This window comes from Eulemur rufifrons, chromosome 23 (genome assembly GCF_041146395.1).
Source record: "Eulemur rufifrons isolate Redbay chromosome 23, OSU_ERuf_1, whole genome shotgun sequence".
Classification (NCBI taxonomy): Eukaryota; Metazoa; Chordata; class Mammalia; order Primates; family Lemuridae; genus Eulemur; species Eulemur rufifrons.
Genome location: NC_091005.1, coordinates 14,152,579 through 14,168,061, shown reverse-complemented (window position 1 = coordinate 14,168,061; position 15,483 = coordinate 14,152,579). Strand labels below are relative to the sequence as shown.

Here is a 15,483-nt window from a genome sequence, read left to right as displayed (position 1 = left end):
CTCATCCCAGAGCACAGAAGCCCACGAGCCAGCAGGAAGCAGGCACAGGCAAGATCCAAGTGTGGGGTGGAAGGACAGCAAGAGTCATGGTGACAGTCACAGACCCCAGACTTCTGTGTCTGGGAGAAGACTTAAAGATCATGCCAGAACAAAACTCACCATGTTTCCTGGGCTTTGTGGGATATGAAGAAAGCTATGGTTCACTCCCGTTAGGGAATGGACAGGCTCCTGGTATAGAAGGGCCCTCTTCTTCATTTCAAATGACACATTTTAGAGGAAGAGGGAATTTTTCTACTGGGTACACATGAAGCAGGGAACACAACTCTGAAAAGCTTAAGGGGCTGAGCAAGGCAACCCAGCCAGTTAGTGCACGGGAGAACTAGAACTGGGGGCTTCTCTCCCCCACGCCATGCACCCAGCATCCTTTCACAGGAGGAAATTGAGATAATGAAGATGCTCTATTGCTCATGTGATCACCTGTCCTTCCCTCTTCCTCCTCACCCCCCGCCACCCACGCCTGGCCCAAGCAGCTATACCAAGCACACAACAAACGCCCTGGATCTGCCTGGTGCTGCCAGCCCCTTTCTCACCCACATGCCCCCATCTGATGTCCATGCCTGGTAACCCTTTGTGATCCTGCTTGGTCGTCTCTTCCTCGTCCAGCTCAGGACGCCAGACAGCAAGCGGTGGGACTAGCTAGGATGCCCTGCACGAAACACCATGCTGAGAATGCCAGAGTGGCCCTGGGAGCGCTTGCCATTGAGGACGCTGCCCTGAGGATCACGCACTGGCACACACACATCCTGTGTTCCCTGAACAAGCGTGAAAAATCCAGAAGCATGTTTGTGCTCTGTCGGGAGGAGAAATACAAATGCATTGACTAAGTGTCATGGACCACTCACCAGAGGAGGGTCGAGGCCGTCAATCACGTCAACTGGCTAAAGCGCTCCCCCAGGAAATCTCGCCACCCGGCAGGTAAGAACGTGAAGGGCTTCACGGCCCCAACTGAGAACGATCCCTCTGTCCTCTGAAATGGGTGATTTAACACACTCAAATACAGAGCTTTGGAACCAAATAAAACCCCTACAAGCTGTAACTGCCCTAGAAAGAGTTGCGAGAACCAGTGAGCTCAATGTTAACTTTTAAAGAAATTACAACTGATAATAAAAAACTACTTCTCTTCAATTAAAGTTGAGCTGATTTTTAAAAATGATTTATTTTCAGTCTGCCTTCTGGGACATAGGGGTCTCTGGAGAGGACTTCAGGAGGATGGGATGTGCCAAGGTGATGCTTTCTGAACGCTACAACCCTGGGGAGGAGGGTGGGTGCAAAGGAAAAGACGAGCTTGCCCAGGTTCACTCTCCCAGACTTCTCCACCGGGCCCCTCGGAAGCCAAAAACTGGAGCGGGATATTCCTGGGAACCAGGGTTTGGCCTGGGACCGAGCAGGAGGAAACCTGTACAGGAGCCAGAAACTGTTGTCTTAGGTCACTAAGACCAAAAGAATTATATTTATTACAGATTCAACTAGAACGGCGTGAATAAAAGACAACAGAGAAAATAACCATGAAATCCAAAGCAGTAAGTTCCATTAAGGGATTTTGGAGGTAGAAGAAACTATGACATCAGAGCAAGAATCACTAAAGCCTTACTCAAAACCCCTGCTCCCTCCCCATGAAACAGGGTTACCTTGCAATAAGGCACTGAATTTTACACATAAAATTTTAATATGGATGTGAAGGAAGAGGGAATTGCCTGGGGTTTTCCATCACGGAGTCAGAAGAGAAGGATGACATGGCAAAAAAGAGTTGGACTGGAATTGAGATGTCAAATGTCTTCTGTCCTCAAATCCCTGGGCTCTTGCATGACAGTGCTATAACTGAATTGAAATAAACATCCTACTAGGAACCCTCACTTTTCAAAATATCTGATGAAGATATTCCAAAACTACCCAACACTCAAGCTCATGTTGGTAAACTATGATCTCTTATACCACCACGAATTCTTCCACCTGCCATCTGAGAGCCATTTTGGAAAGGAAATGGGCAGACACCACAAATCATGCAAAAGAGAATAAAAGGAAAAGGAAAGAAAACAGTTACAACCCATTCCACCTGTCCTATTATAGGGAACATTTTTAAAGTCCTCTTTTAGAGATTTCCACAAAAGTTTAATTCAAAATTCCAAGCTTGCTTTGCACTCTAAGTCCATTCTCCAAGACACTAAAAATAAATAAATAAATAAATAATCCACAATAAACTATAATCTCGGTTGCTAGGAAACACCTGCTTATAAAGGTAACATCCCAACCCAAACTTCTGGGTACCTAGGTATACTCATGTCTACCTGCACGTGACAAATCCTGTCCTTACCAAATTTTCTCAGTTTCTTGTTATTTCCCAGGCTGTCCAACCTGTAGGAAACAGGGAACCCAAAGCTAGCAGCAGGGTCGCTGGCCTCTGTGACCTTTCCCACCCTCTCTGCTTATTTCCCAGGCCTTGAGTGGGTCAATCTCCTATTGGCAGGATCCTCTCTCCCTCCGAGGTGGCACTGGCCACATGCCCAGAGTCCCACCCTCGGAACCTGCCAGAGGAGGAGCAGGAGGAGGGACTGAGGCGAAGGAGGCATGTGAGGACGGCACGGGGCAAGCCAGCCAGCCAAGAACATGCTTCCCCTGCAGAAGAGAGGAGATGTTTTCATTTGGAGAAGGAAGGAGAATAATTTGTTCCTGACCCAACTAATTAGAATACCCTCAATTGGGATCACAATGTATTTAATTAAATTCACTGTAATATACGAAGAATCCACCAAGGCACAAATCCCAGTGGTGCACTCAATAAAGGAGCTGCCTTCTTTCAGAGTTCTTGCTCTCCTCGCCAGGCAGGAAATTTTTCTCCCACGCAAATCCTGAATTCCCCAACCCTCTCTGCCTCTGTCACAGAGCTCTCCCATCGGGAAGCGGGGGGACCCAGGTTTTGATTTCCTTTCTCCACTTTGCTTTACTCTGTGCTCCCAATTCCAAACGGTTCTCTTTTGTCAGGTCCAGAGCGTAGTTTAAAAAAGAAAACAAAACAACAATGTCAACTGGGGTGAGTGTGCTATGATGCACGCCACCCCAGGACCCAAAGAAAACTGCCTGTTGAGAGCCCACGTGGCAGGGTTTTGTTTCAGTTCAATTCTAAGTGTCCACAACATGCAAGACACTATGCTCTCTCTCTCTCTCTCTCTCTCTCACACACACACACACACACACACACACATGCACACACATAGAATATGCCCAAGCCCGGGGACTGAACCTGCAGGTGATTCAGGCAGTGACAGCCATGACTCAGGGGATATGAGGACAGTGTCCCTTCGGCCTGAGTACCCTTTTGAGAATAAGCCACTTAGAGCACTGAAAATCACCGAGGCCTCCTAGCTCACTCAAGAAAAATCAGTATCTTCCCACAAACTACTAACAAGGAAGTATGGCCAACCAACCAACCAAGAAGGAAGAATCAGCCTGGCTAAACAGAGAAGAGTGGCAACTCAGATCCACCCAACTCACTTGCTCCGGCCTCTCCCCGTAACCTTGAATCCATCTAAACTTTTCCTTGACTGTTCCCCAGTCTCAGTGGTGGTTTTAAAAGCACATGCAAAAGACTGGGTTATACGAACCACAGGGGTGCGGTCTTTTCACTGAAAGGAACTTCCATGCTTGGCAACAAGATTTACTTTCTGAAATATCAGAGAAGTACGACCACCTGCAGGAAGGAAATAAGTATCCACTTTGGCTTAAATGGGAGCAGAAGCAGCCCAACCATCTCCAACTCCTCTAAGTCACCACTGGGCAGCAGATAACAGACTGTCCCTACCTGGAGCAATGAGGGCCTGTGACTGGCACATGTTAGGTAGTCAGTGCCTACTGCCAACAGGGAAGCCTGCTGGGCTAACTCGTGTTGGTCAAAGAGACCTTTTTCTTGCACCTCTTTCTAATCTTGTCACAGCTATTCATGTCTTAAAATGCTCTGTTTAGCTAGAAGAGGACACTCCTGTCCTCCTGACGTGGAAACATCTAATGTCCCAAATCTGTCTCTGTGACTTCCCTCTGAGGTCTGATTCGGGGAGAATAACTCAGAAAAGCCCTTGCTGCATTAAGAGGCACCTCGGAGAAAGTGCCCGGCATGGAAAGCTGAGAGCAAAAAGCAAATTAATAATTTAAAAAGAAAGGGAGGAAGAGAGGCCGGGCTGCACTACTTCGTGGGATTCTACCCCATTAGTATGTTGTGCTCGTTCACCCTGGCCAAACACTGAAAGTCAAAGAGAAGAAAAGAGGGCTCTTGTTAGAAAATAATTCATCGTGAAAATCAAAAAAATGTGTTCCTGTTACTTGTTTCCCAGGAAAACTAACCAACTTCTGTCAGAGAACATTGATTGCTATAAATCTGGAGGGGCCCCGGCTCCCTCCTCCTCCCCAACAATAGGAAACTTCTAACATCTGGTTCTTCATGCATGGAATGCAAAATATTGATCAGGTTTTGTCAAAGCCTCCCCTTTAAAGCAGAAATGGACAAAGTACATTCTGACACACACACACACACACACACACACACTTCACAAATGAAGCTTCCCCGGGGAACAGCACCTGTTACCATAAACACACCTACCCTCTCTGTTGCCAGTGCAATCCCAGACAGCAAATGGGCTGCCCCAGGGGATGCCCGATGCCTCCTGCTGAACAGAGAAGAAACCTCACAGGTGGGATGTCCCAGAAGGCCTCAGACACGTGTCAGGGCCCTGAAGGGCACCCAGACAAAGGCAGGTGCAACTCTTCTCAATCCACAAAGCTGGGGGTCCCACGATGGCAGAGTCTCTGGGGAGGGAGAGACTGCTAACCACAGCGCGCCAAGGGCTTCGGCTTCTCCCTCGGGGAGAGGACTGTAAATCTCACTAAACCATCTGGTGGGAGGGAACGGGAAGAGGATGGGGGTCCAGGGTTGGTCTGCTAACTCCCCGACGTGGTCAGATGGGCTAACGCAGCTCAGGGTGGGTGTCCACTCACCGCCGTCAGCACTCACAGCGCGCACGGCAGACCACACGCCTACGCGAACTTTCTCGTTCTCTCATCACGGGCCCAGGAGGTGGGCAGCGTTTGGCTCCCATCCTTGCAGGAACCCAAAGCTCAAAAAGGTCATGTGACTCCCCCAAGGTCTCACAGAGCATGGGAGAACCAGGACCGAAACCTGGGACTTGAGCCCAAGTCCACAATCACCAAACTACACTGTGCTGACCGCAGGGGCGTTCTAGAACATCTGACTGCCCAGACACAGGGTATCCACCTTGAAGGCCTAAAATAAAAAAAATCCTTTCAGGTGCAATGCAGCCAGGGGTGGGGATGGTTAATTTTTTAATCAGTGAGATTATAATTCCAAATTTAGTATCACATTTTTAGGAAGACTCCTGGAAGGTCAGCCTAAATATATATATGTATATTCTGTTTAATGTGGGCTTTTCATCCGCTCATGCCCTCGTCCTTGACACATGCTAATTTAGTCCTATTTCACTGTAGGGTCCCTGCAGACACCATCAGATATAAGCCCCAACCATGATTTATAAGAAAAAAGTGAAAGGAAGTAAAAATGTTCCCTTAGATCAATCCATTTGGGTTGCTCTGACCTATTTTCCACTTTCTAGGCCAGAACTCCTTACGCCCTGAACACGCCACGACTGCTCGCTCTCAGGATCCAAGCTCCAAGGCCAGAATTCACACTTCCCATTCCCGTATCATTTGCCTTACACGAATGACATTTCCCGATTCCAAAGTCTCAATATTAGGGGCCCTGAGAATTAAATTCTAGAAAGAAAATTACAGTCTAAATCTATAACTAGCTATAGGTTGTATCTGCCTTAGCTTTGAATCTTTTCTGGAAAAATACAAATACGGACCTTCATGGAATGTTGATGCCTTCACATAATAGATTTCCCTTCCCCCTGTCAGGAAAACTACAGAAAGGAGTCACTGTTTCCACGTGGGGAGGAAACTGATCAGGCATGTAGGGGTCCCTCCTCAAGGAAGGGGCACATCAGAGCGTAACGTCAAAAGCAAAATGAGGGTTAGTTTCCACAGCGGTCGAATGCGTGTGCACAGAACTCAGAAGATGAGGGGAGTATGGTGGGAAGGAAACCAACAAAGTGGGTCCCCCAAGGCTAACCTCAAACTGACCACCCGCCAGAAACGACCTAGAGCTCCCAGGATCTGAAAATTACCTGCTTTGCTAAGATGGTGTTTTAGCAACAGTAACTTTCTTCATTCCTAAGACGTGCTTCCTCCCTAGCGCTGCTTTCTAGCTCTCACAAATTTAAGTTCCCATACAAAAATAAAGGCCACCATACACATGTGACTCAAGCTGCACTCATTCAACTCTGTGGTTTCAGGGCACGCTGGATTAAAACAGACGTGTGGAAAACCCTCACACTGAACCTCACTAGCTGTGCTACCTAGGGCAATTCACACACACTGTTGGGCCTCAGTTTCCTCCTGTGCAAAACTGGGACAATAATAGAAGCTCTTCATATCACTGCTGGGAGGATTCAAGGGGATCACTCATATAAAATGCTTAATTCAGTGCACCTGATACACAGTCAGCCTTCATAATAAATGAGATTATTATTATCATTACTACCATTATTTTTCAAATGACTTAACCTTCAGGATTAGGGATGGAAATGACCACCCACTGAACAGAGATATTTGACGTTTCCCTCACAACCAAACCCTGTCCCTCCCCAGGTCCCAAAGAGGAATGCCTGGTTGACAGGAAAGAAACTGTGATCTATAGGGATCACGACACGGACAGGGACGTTGAGCACACGCAGGAACAACTTCTTCCTTATGACAGGTGCTTAATTTTTATTTTAAGTCACTTGGCCAAAGTCATGTAGCTGCTGCAGGCAGAGCCAGGATCCAAACCCCAAGCCTGTGCCCTTGCCACAAAATCACACCTGTTTACTGATCTCTCTGCCCCTGAGGGCCCCGATATAATCAAAATCAAGGACCATGTTCTCTAACATCTGCTGACATCCCAGCTGAGAACCAGGGAAGGGACAGCTCAGCTGCAATGGTTGGTAGACACTTCCCAGATTCCCCAAGTCCACTCTGAAGAATTTACTTAATTGTATCTCCAGCCCCATGACAGTCACCATGGCAGAAAAAATACTTAACTGGTGGTCAAAACAGGTGCATGACCTCATCTGTAAAATGGAGATGTTTATACTTGCCCTGTCTTCCTCAGGGGCAACATTTAAAACCACATGAGAAAACATAGGAGAACCCTTCAGAAGACGTGAAGGACTCCCCAAATATTTGACACAGCTATGGCCTCTCTACTGTCAGCGTAGATCTTGCTTTGTCACTTGTGACAGGCAGGCACGACCCCGTGAGCTGGGCGGCTGATGATGCAGCCGGTGGTGTTCCAGCTCAGAGGTTCTCTACCTTGAGCGTGCAGCAGAAGCACCTGGAGGGGCATGTTATGCCACAGTTCGCAGGGCCTGTCCCAGGGTTTACGGTCCAGCAGGTCTGGAGTGTGGCCCAGGAATGTGCATTTCTAACAATCTCCCAGGTGATGCTGACACTGCTGGTCTGGGACCCCCCTCTGAGATCTGCCGCTTTGTGGCAGTTGCCACAAAGAAGACACCCAAGTCACAATACATGGAGATGTTCTGCTGTGGGGACAAAAACCTCTAAGACCTAAAAATCTCTGCACTTGCCTTTTCCCGATGAGTATTTTAGATTTTAGCAAAGCGCACTCGATAAATCACGCACTGCCTGCACACACGAATTCACCTCCTTAATGAAAAAGTCACCTGGAAGCAGCTGCCCGCTACTGGCCTGCTCCAGATACTTCATAAAAGTCAGAACTGGCTCCATTCATCTTCCTCTCCCCCTTCACACCTGCGCTGAGATTTCCCGGGGCAGCGCTGCAAGTGTGACTCTCCGCGGCAAAGCACGAGGCGTCATTTTCTCCTCCCCTGCTCTGCTTCCCACTGCCTGCACCTGCCCAGACGTCTTGCTGGAACTGAGCCCATGGAAGAACGTCAACCAACGTTGAGATAAATAAAATAGTCTTTAAAATTCCTCCCACCCTCTTCAACTTTCTGGTTGCTGAGGCTGAGAGCATGAATTTGGGGCTCAAACTCAGGGGCCTCTCTTGAGCTCCCACAATTTGCTGACAAATACCCTCATCACCTACATGATGAGAGAAGACAACACGGTAGCCGGCATAACACAGGCAGGGGACATGGGACACCCACCTCTTCGTCGTGAGAGGTGCTTGATTTCTTATGTTTTTCCCTTAAAATGAAAACGGGAAAGTGACAGACCAGGGCAGAAAAATTCCCTCTAAACAAATGCCTCTGGCGTCGAACATTCGGGCTGCTGCAGACATTTTACCCTTTCTCCTTAAATGCCACGCGTTTTGCTGAGGGTTGGAAGAGACAGTTACACTCGTGGGAGGGCAAGAAGGGACCAAGGGAGTGAAAAGAAAAAAACACCTCTTCGAGGAAGCAGAGCTGAGTCTGCGTCCAGAGGCCAGGAGACGGCCGTGTGCGGAGCGGACAGCCACGTGGCCAGGAGGACACAGTTTTGCGAACGATGACACGGCTACTTTCTCTGCTCTGTTTTTCGGTTTCCCCATAAATAACCCAGACAAACGCCCCGTGCACTGGCTTTTGCTCTCCTTTCCTCCCTTTTTAAGTCTCATTAAAAGCCGATATTGTTCGGCCTCAAGATGGAGGGCTCAGCATGGATTTTACTGAACGTTAAATCAACCAGCAAGCGCAGCCAGCAAACTCTGTGGCACTTTAACTTTAAATAATGCAATAATTATTGAATTTCCTTTTTATAACTGAAGTGCTGGAATGTAAACAATGGGGCTGTAATTGCAGGAAGGGGGATCAATAGAGGCAATCGTTTCCAACCATGTTAATTGTAAATACAATTGCTCCAAGATGTCAGCCTTGTTCTTCTTGCTCCCAGAATCATCCTAACGGATGACAGAGTCCAACTTTCCCATTACAGCTGTTCGTTCCTTTAAGAGGTTCTCAATCAGGTCTGATCAATCTGTCAAGATAATGCATGGAGTAAGTAAGACTCTTCCAAACACAGGCTCCCAATCAATAGCCCGGACCAGCTTAATGAGGTGGGGCTAAGGCCCAGAGGGAGGTAACAGCCCCCAGCTTGCGCCTAGGTTTGGCAGGCTGGCTTCCTCGCATGGCCCTGATAAACAGATCAGCCCTTAATGAGGACATTAGTTATGCATGCTTCAGCAAGCAGCAAGGCACCCGTCCCTTGGGACAGACGGACAGAAAACAAAATAGATTAACAGAAAACAATATGGTGCCAAATTAGGTCTAACTGAAGACTTTTCCCTCCTTCTCCTGCTTTCCTTAATTGTCCTGTGGAGTGGACAACGTCCATTAATCATCTAACAGCACCCCTTGAGTGAGAGGATCTCTGGGCGTCTGCTCACCTCCCCGAGCTGTCCCCAAACTGGAGCACCCTCATTTCCTCGACGCCATTTCCAGATCCCAGGGCAGCGGAGGGGGCTCTCCAGCAGGAGAGGAGGACGAAGCTGAAGCTGGAGTCTGACAGCCACATAGGCTGGCCAGGGACTGAAGATGGACAAGAACGAACTGCCATCTTGAGGCTGCTGCCCGAGTTTCTGAGACCAAATCTTGGTCCTGAGAACGGCTGCTCCCTCACAGACCAAGAGGCGGGAAGTCAAGAGTCTTGAACACGCACTGCACACGGCCCAGGCACTGTAGGAATCGGACTTCTCACAAGGATCTGGAGAGCCATCCTCCCTTCCTCCAAGGCCACAGTGCGCCCTCCCGTCTGTGCCTGCTGTGGTATGCTGGGAAGGGTGCCCACCATGGAAGTCCTTGAGACAGGGCCATGCTCAAGGAAGGTCCCACCGAGAATCCAGCAGTTCCCCTCCCCCCATGGGGAGCAGGGGTTCTCAAAGCAGGGCCTCTGGACAAACAGCATGGTGACATGCAGACCCTGGGGCCCCGTGCAGGTCTATACAAACTCTAAACGGGGCCCAGAAATCTGGGGTTCAATAAGCCCTCCAGATGATTCCGATGCAGGCTTGTTTGGTCACCACTGTCTCAGAGTGTGAGTTACACAAGGCAGGCTTCTAGTAGGGCTGACCCTCTAGTATGTCTCCGAGAGTTGGCCAACTAGTCCTTTCTGGATCAGAAAGAGTCCAATGCCCAAGATATATCAGAAAACTATTTTCACTGTGGTTTGGCTCAGAGCAGTGACTGTTTATTCTAGCCCACCACCCATCTGCTCCGGAATACAAGGCCTCTGGCAGTAATAAAACCCAAAGAACACAGAGGCCCGTGTGAAAACTCCATTTTATTAGTTGCAAAAGATCACACACTGGGTCACACTACTGAATTTCAGAAGTTAACAGTCTCACTCTGACTGAAGTAAAATGAGAATAACTAGGTCTTTTTAAAGGTTGGGCGGGAGTGGGGGCGCAGCGATCAACAGACTAAAAGAAAGTATGTAGACAAGAAGATCAGATCTCTCCACTATGCAAAGGCCCAACACACCAGCTGCTCCTTCTCCAAAGCCTTCCCACTCCCAGGCTCAGCCCCGCCCACCTCCGGGCCCGCGGCCTGCTGGAAGCAGCTTCCATGCTGCACTGATCACACCGTGTTGCAAACTACCCTCGCTCCCCTGCCACACCGCCAACAGCGTCTCACAGGCTGGGACCAGGCCATGTCTTCCGATGCTCAGTTCTCAAGTTCTCATCCCAGCTCCTGCTCCATAGAATGGGTACTTAAAAATTACTGGCTAAAAGTCAGAACAAATGAGGAAAGTCCTCTAATGTTCCATCATCACTCTGTAGCTTGCCATTCAAGACCCATGGAATCTAGTCCACACTGAGTTCCCTCACCTTTGATTCCAATCCCCCACTGCACTGCACCCTCCACGGGAGCTGAGACTCGTGGAAGTTCCCACCTTACCCACTGACTCTTTCTGTTCTCAGCACCTTTTCTTGCTGGGAAACGCTCCCAAACAACTCCTACCCAAGACGAAACACACTAGGTGGTCCCTACCAGCGTCCACCATGAATCGTTCTTTTGTGCTGCACTTGACTTCTGCACAGGGCTGTCCACTCCTTGATGACTGAGATGGGAGGTCAGGGACTGAAGAGAATAAATATGCTTGCTAATATTTACTGCTTGTTTAAATAAGATTTAATGACAGGAGACAATTACTATAAATGGCTGTACTTAGTGACTTCATGTTTTTAGTGTGTGGATCACAAAAGGGCTTCCCCTCCCTTGCTCCAAATCAGCCAAAATGTCCCTCAGTCAGAGGACAACTTCGTTGGTCATCTTCATTCTATCCCTCCATCCACCCTACGTATCTATGTTATCAACACAGGTTTAATATCACCAGTTCTTTTACTATTAAACTGGCAAATAGTTGCAAGACTAGGATATACTGAGAAACATCTAGAACACTGAGAAAGTCACCAAAGACAGGGAGAGGGAGCAGGCTCCAGAGATGTCTCTCAGGGGGAGTAACTTAAGCTGTCAAAGCTCTGTGTGGCCACCAGTGTCCACCACATATACCTTTATAGATAAAAATAACTGAGTCCATATTCTAGTTCTAAACCTAAAATGTGTACTGAAGCCGAGAGAGTGAAGATGCTCAGACACATGAACGAAGGTGGCCAAGTGGGTTTTCCTGGAACATAAGGATGCACAATGTGACGTTTCCAGCTTTGATGAGTCAGAATGAGGACACCATCATCATCTTATTTTATTTTTACATACACATCTACAATTTTATTTTCTTCCCTAATTTCCTGTCCTCCTATCTGACTATTGCTGAGAACTGCTGCTTTTTTTTTTTTTTTTTTTTTTTTTTTTGAGACAGGGTCTTGCTCTGTCACCCAGGCAGTAGCATCATCATAGCTCACTGCAGCTTCAAACTCCTGGGCTCAAGAGATCCTCCTGTCTTAGTGTCCCAAGTAGCAAGGACTACAGGTGCACGCCACCATGCCCAGCTAATTTTTCTGTTTTTTGCAGAGACGGGGTTTCCCTCTTGTTCAGGCTGGTCTTGAACTTCTGGCCTCAAGTGACCCTCTCATCTTGGCCTCCCACAGTGCTGGGATTACAGGTGTGGGCCACCATGCCTGGCCCTGGGTCCCCAATTCTTACAACTTATTCCCTAGAAAATGCCCATCTGGCTAAGTCACTCACCTTCATCTGTTTTCAAATTCTAGAACCTATGGTGAAGGGACCCTCTCCCGATGGGCTCAGAAGTTGAATGTTCAGGTGTGCCTCTTTCCCTTTCCAGCTGATGCCCAAACTGTGGGCTCCCCAGCCTTCTGATTGGCTGGCCAGTCCCCTTGACAACAGATCCCTCCCCAAGAACATCCAAGCAACCTGGTCCAAAGATGCCACTTCTCGGTTAAGCTCTCAAGCTCCCAATGGAATGAGGCTATGAGGCCAGTCAGTGAAATTTTTTTAAAACTTATTTTCAAGTGGTGAAATACAGGGAAGTTTTTCATCAGCCAGCCCACACTGACCAAAACATCTTCTCCTTGTAGTGAAGAAGTTCCTGTTCTAGCAGACCCACTCAACAGTGAGGAGACAGGAAGTCATGGCAGGAGACTTGGCAGGGAGGGGTATGACACACCATCAATTACATTTGGACAGACGATGATTTGCAAAACCCACTGGAAAACCATGAGGCATTTTCTTCAGTAAATTCACATTTCAGAAAATTGCATCTTAAAAATGAGCACCTGTGAAAAATTTATTTGAGCGAAATAATGGGGGTTGGGGAGAGGCAGAGGAGGTCAGAGGAAGGAAGGAAGGACCAGAGAGAGGACTGCTCAGGTCCTGCCAGCTGTGAGGCATTAGGATGCTGTGGCACATGTTACGCATGGCTATAGTACCTATGTGACAGGTGTATGGTGATGTGGGACACAAACCTGGCTGTACTTCTTCCTGGGGCTACAGTGTGAAGATACAGCCAATCGCTCACCATCACACCAATCGGCAGGTGATGCTTTTTTGTAATCTCAAATCCAACAGCCTCCTCTGCGAGTAGAGATACGTTCTGTGGATGCTTTTTATTAACAGGTATTTTAAAGGCTTAAGTCTTAAATCTTTCAATGACCTTTCCAGATTACTGTATAATGACATAAGGCCAGAGGAAGCAATGCCATTCCCAGTTTCCGGCAGCACCTGTATTTTCATAGTGGTCTTTCTTCCAGCTCTGGTTCACTCATGGTCTGTTTGTCTATCTACATTCCTGTTTCTCATTTCCTTGCACTTTAATCTCACAAAAATGAGAGAAGTCGTTAATCTTCTCTAAAAATGGTTGTCATTATTCTCTGCACATAAGAAAGGTTCTCTGCTATAGGGTCTCATCACCCACTTGTACCCTACACCACCCTTGTCTCCAGCCAGCTCTACTGACTCTGTCCCGCCTTTATTTGGGGGGGGGGTGTGGGGGGGGTGCACACACACGTGCGCCGGCTCCCGCCTTGCCCTCCCATGCACACTCTTGGTCCAGCACCTCCAAATTCTACCTTCTATTCTAAGCACCCCACCTCCCACCCCTTCTCCTCCAAATGCCAGGTACTCAGCTCTCAGCATGTCTTTTGGCAATGCCACCCTGCTCACCGGCTAGTGGCTTTATGTATGTGGCATACTCCCCAACGAGACTGGAAGGTTCCTGAAGGCAGGGACGGTGTGCCCTACCTGGCGCTTGACATACAGGAGCCAGGTCATCCTGCAGCAAGAACCCGGGAAGGGGACCAAGGAGCCACGCAGAGGAGAGGGGACTCTGACATTAAGCTGTCCCCTGAGCTGGAGAAGGAGGAACACCACCACCTCTCGACGGGGGGGCCGGGAAGCTCGCGTGAGGAGATCAATATGAACGTACTTCACAAATGGGAAAGCAAAATTAAAAGCAAATAGTTGTTCAGGTGATGACAATGGGTTGAAAAGGGAACTTCAAGACTCAGAAAGCCTCCCCCGCCACCTGACTTCATCGGGGTGCTAGGACTGACTGCACAAAGACGAATTAATTACTTGATCGCCCGTTCACTTACCTCGCTAATGAAATCATCGCGTTTTTCCGGGGAAGAACCTGTTAGGAGGACTGGCTTGCCTCTGGGTGTACGTCCCGCTGGTGCCAGCTGCATTCCCCAGCGCCAACATGACTCATGAGATGACACAAATTGCCATCGGGCTTTGTTACTACGTGACCTTCAGCAAGCTACCCTTCCGTCCCCGCTTCAGCGCTAAAATCTGGATGGCAACACCGAGAACCTACTTCATGGCATTATCATGAGGAATGATGATGGAGCATCGCTCGTAATGACTGGGAAGCACTTTGTCTTTGTAGAGAGCTATATTACTTAACATTTAGAATAATGCCCACTGTTTCAGGTTGAGAAAGCATTCAGATTTTAGCTAAACTGAAGGCTGAACACATCCACTAATGAGCAGTGTCCTTCCCCTAGAAACGTTGAAAGCGACTCGGTCTACTGAATCAAATGACTAGCAGTACATTAGCGAGAAGCTGATGTGGGTTTAGTTACCATGAAACCAGGGTCATCGCATTCAACATCTAATAAGCAAATTCTTAAGATCACAGAAATAAGCCAGAGCCAACTGAGCTGACGACAATTGTGTTTTTAAGAATGGTTTGGCTAGAATAATGTCTTCTTAGCCCACAATTTTCCCCAGAATTCCTAAAAATACAGCCTCTTAGAAGACATGTTTCTATCATTTAGACCAGTGGTCAGCAAACTATTTCTGTAAATATTCAGACAGTAAATATCATAGGCTTTGAGGGCCATACCATCTCTGTCATAACTACTCAATGCTGCCGTCACAGCACAAAAGCAGTAATGGATAGGGAAAAGAACAGGTGGGGCTCTGTTCCAATAAAACTTTATTTACAACTATTCAGAGTATCACACGCCTGCTCTCAATGAAGAGGGGAGAAAACATACGCTCTCATTCACACATACTCTCTCACATGCACACACTTCGTCAAGCAAAGTACGTCCCTTACAACTTTCAAAACTCGGTGTGAGCCAGGCTTGCACACTTCATATAAAAATAAGCTGTTCCAAACTGAAGGTCAACACGTATTCGAGAACCATTTAACTGTGAATTGTGAAATGACTTCAGAACAATTAAAGTTCACCCCTTGTTTTCATGCTTTCAAACCTAAGAACTTTCCCCTAAGTGTGCTCAGTTACATGGCACTGGTTCTCAAGTTCTGCATCTCGTTCTATAACCAGGGTAAGTAATGCCACGTGAGTAAGAGTTAAGGCAATACATTCATTCAGAGGTTAACAATATCTGCAATTGATTCCACTGTTAACTAACCTAATGGTGGAATTACTAACAACAACAAAAATGCAGCCTTCTATTCTATGCCTTCTAGTAG

At 47.7% G+C, this 15,483-nt stretch overlaps 1 protein-coding gene across 1 annotated transcript in view; it reads right to left on the bottom strand.

Moving 5' to 3' along the window:
* Positions 1-15,483, bottom strand: part of ZFHX3 (zinc finger homeobox 3) — a 224,422-nt gene that overhangs the window by 94,826 nt on the left and 114,113 nt on the right. The gene's annotated exons all lie outside the window — the stretch shown is intronic.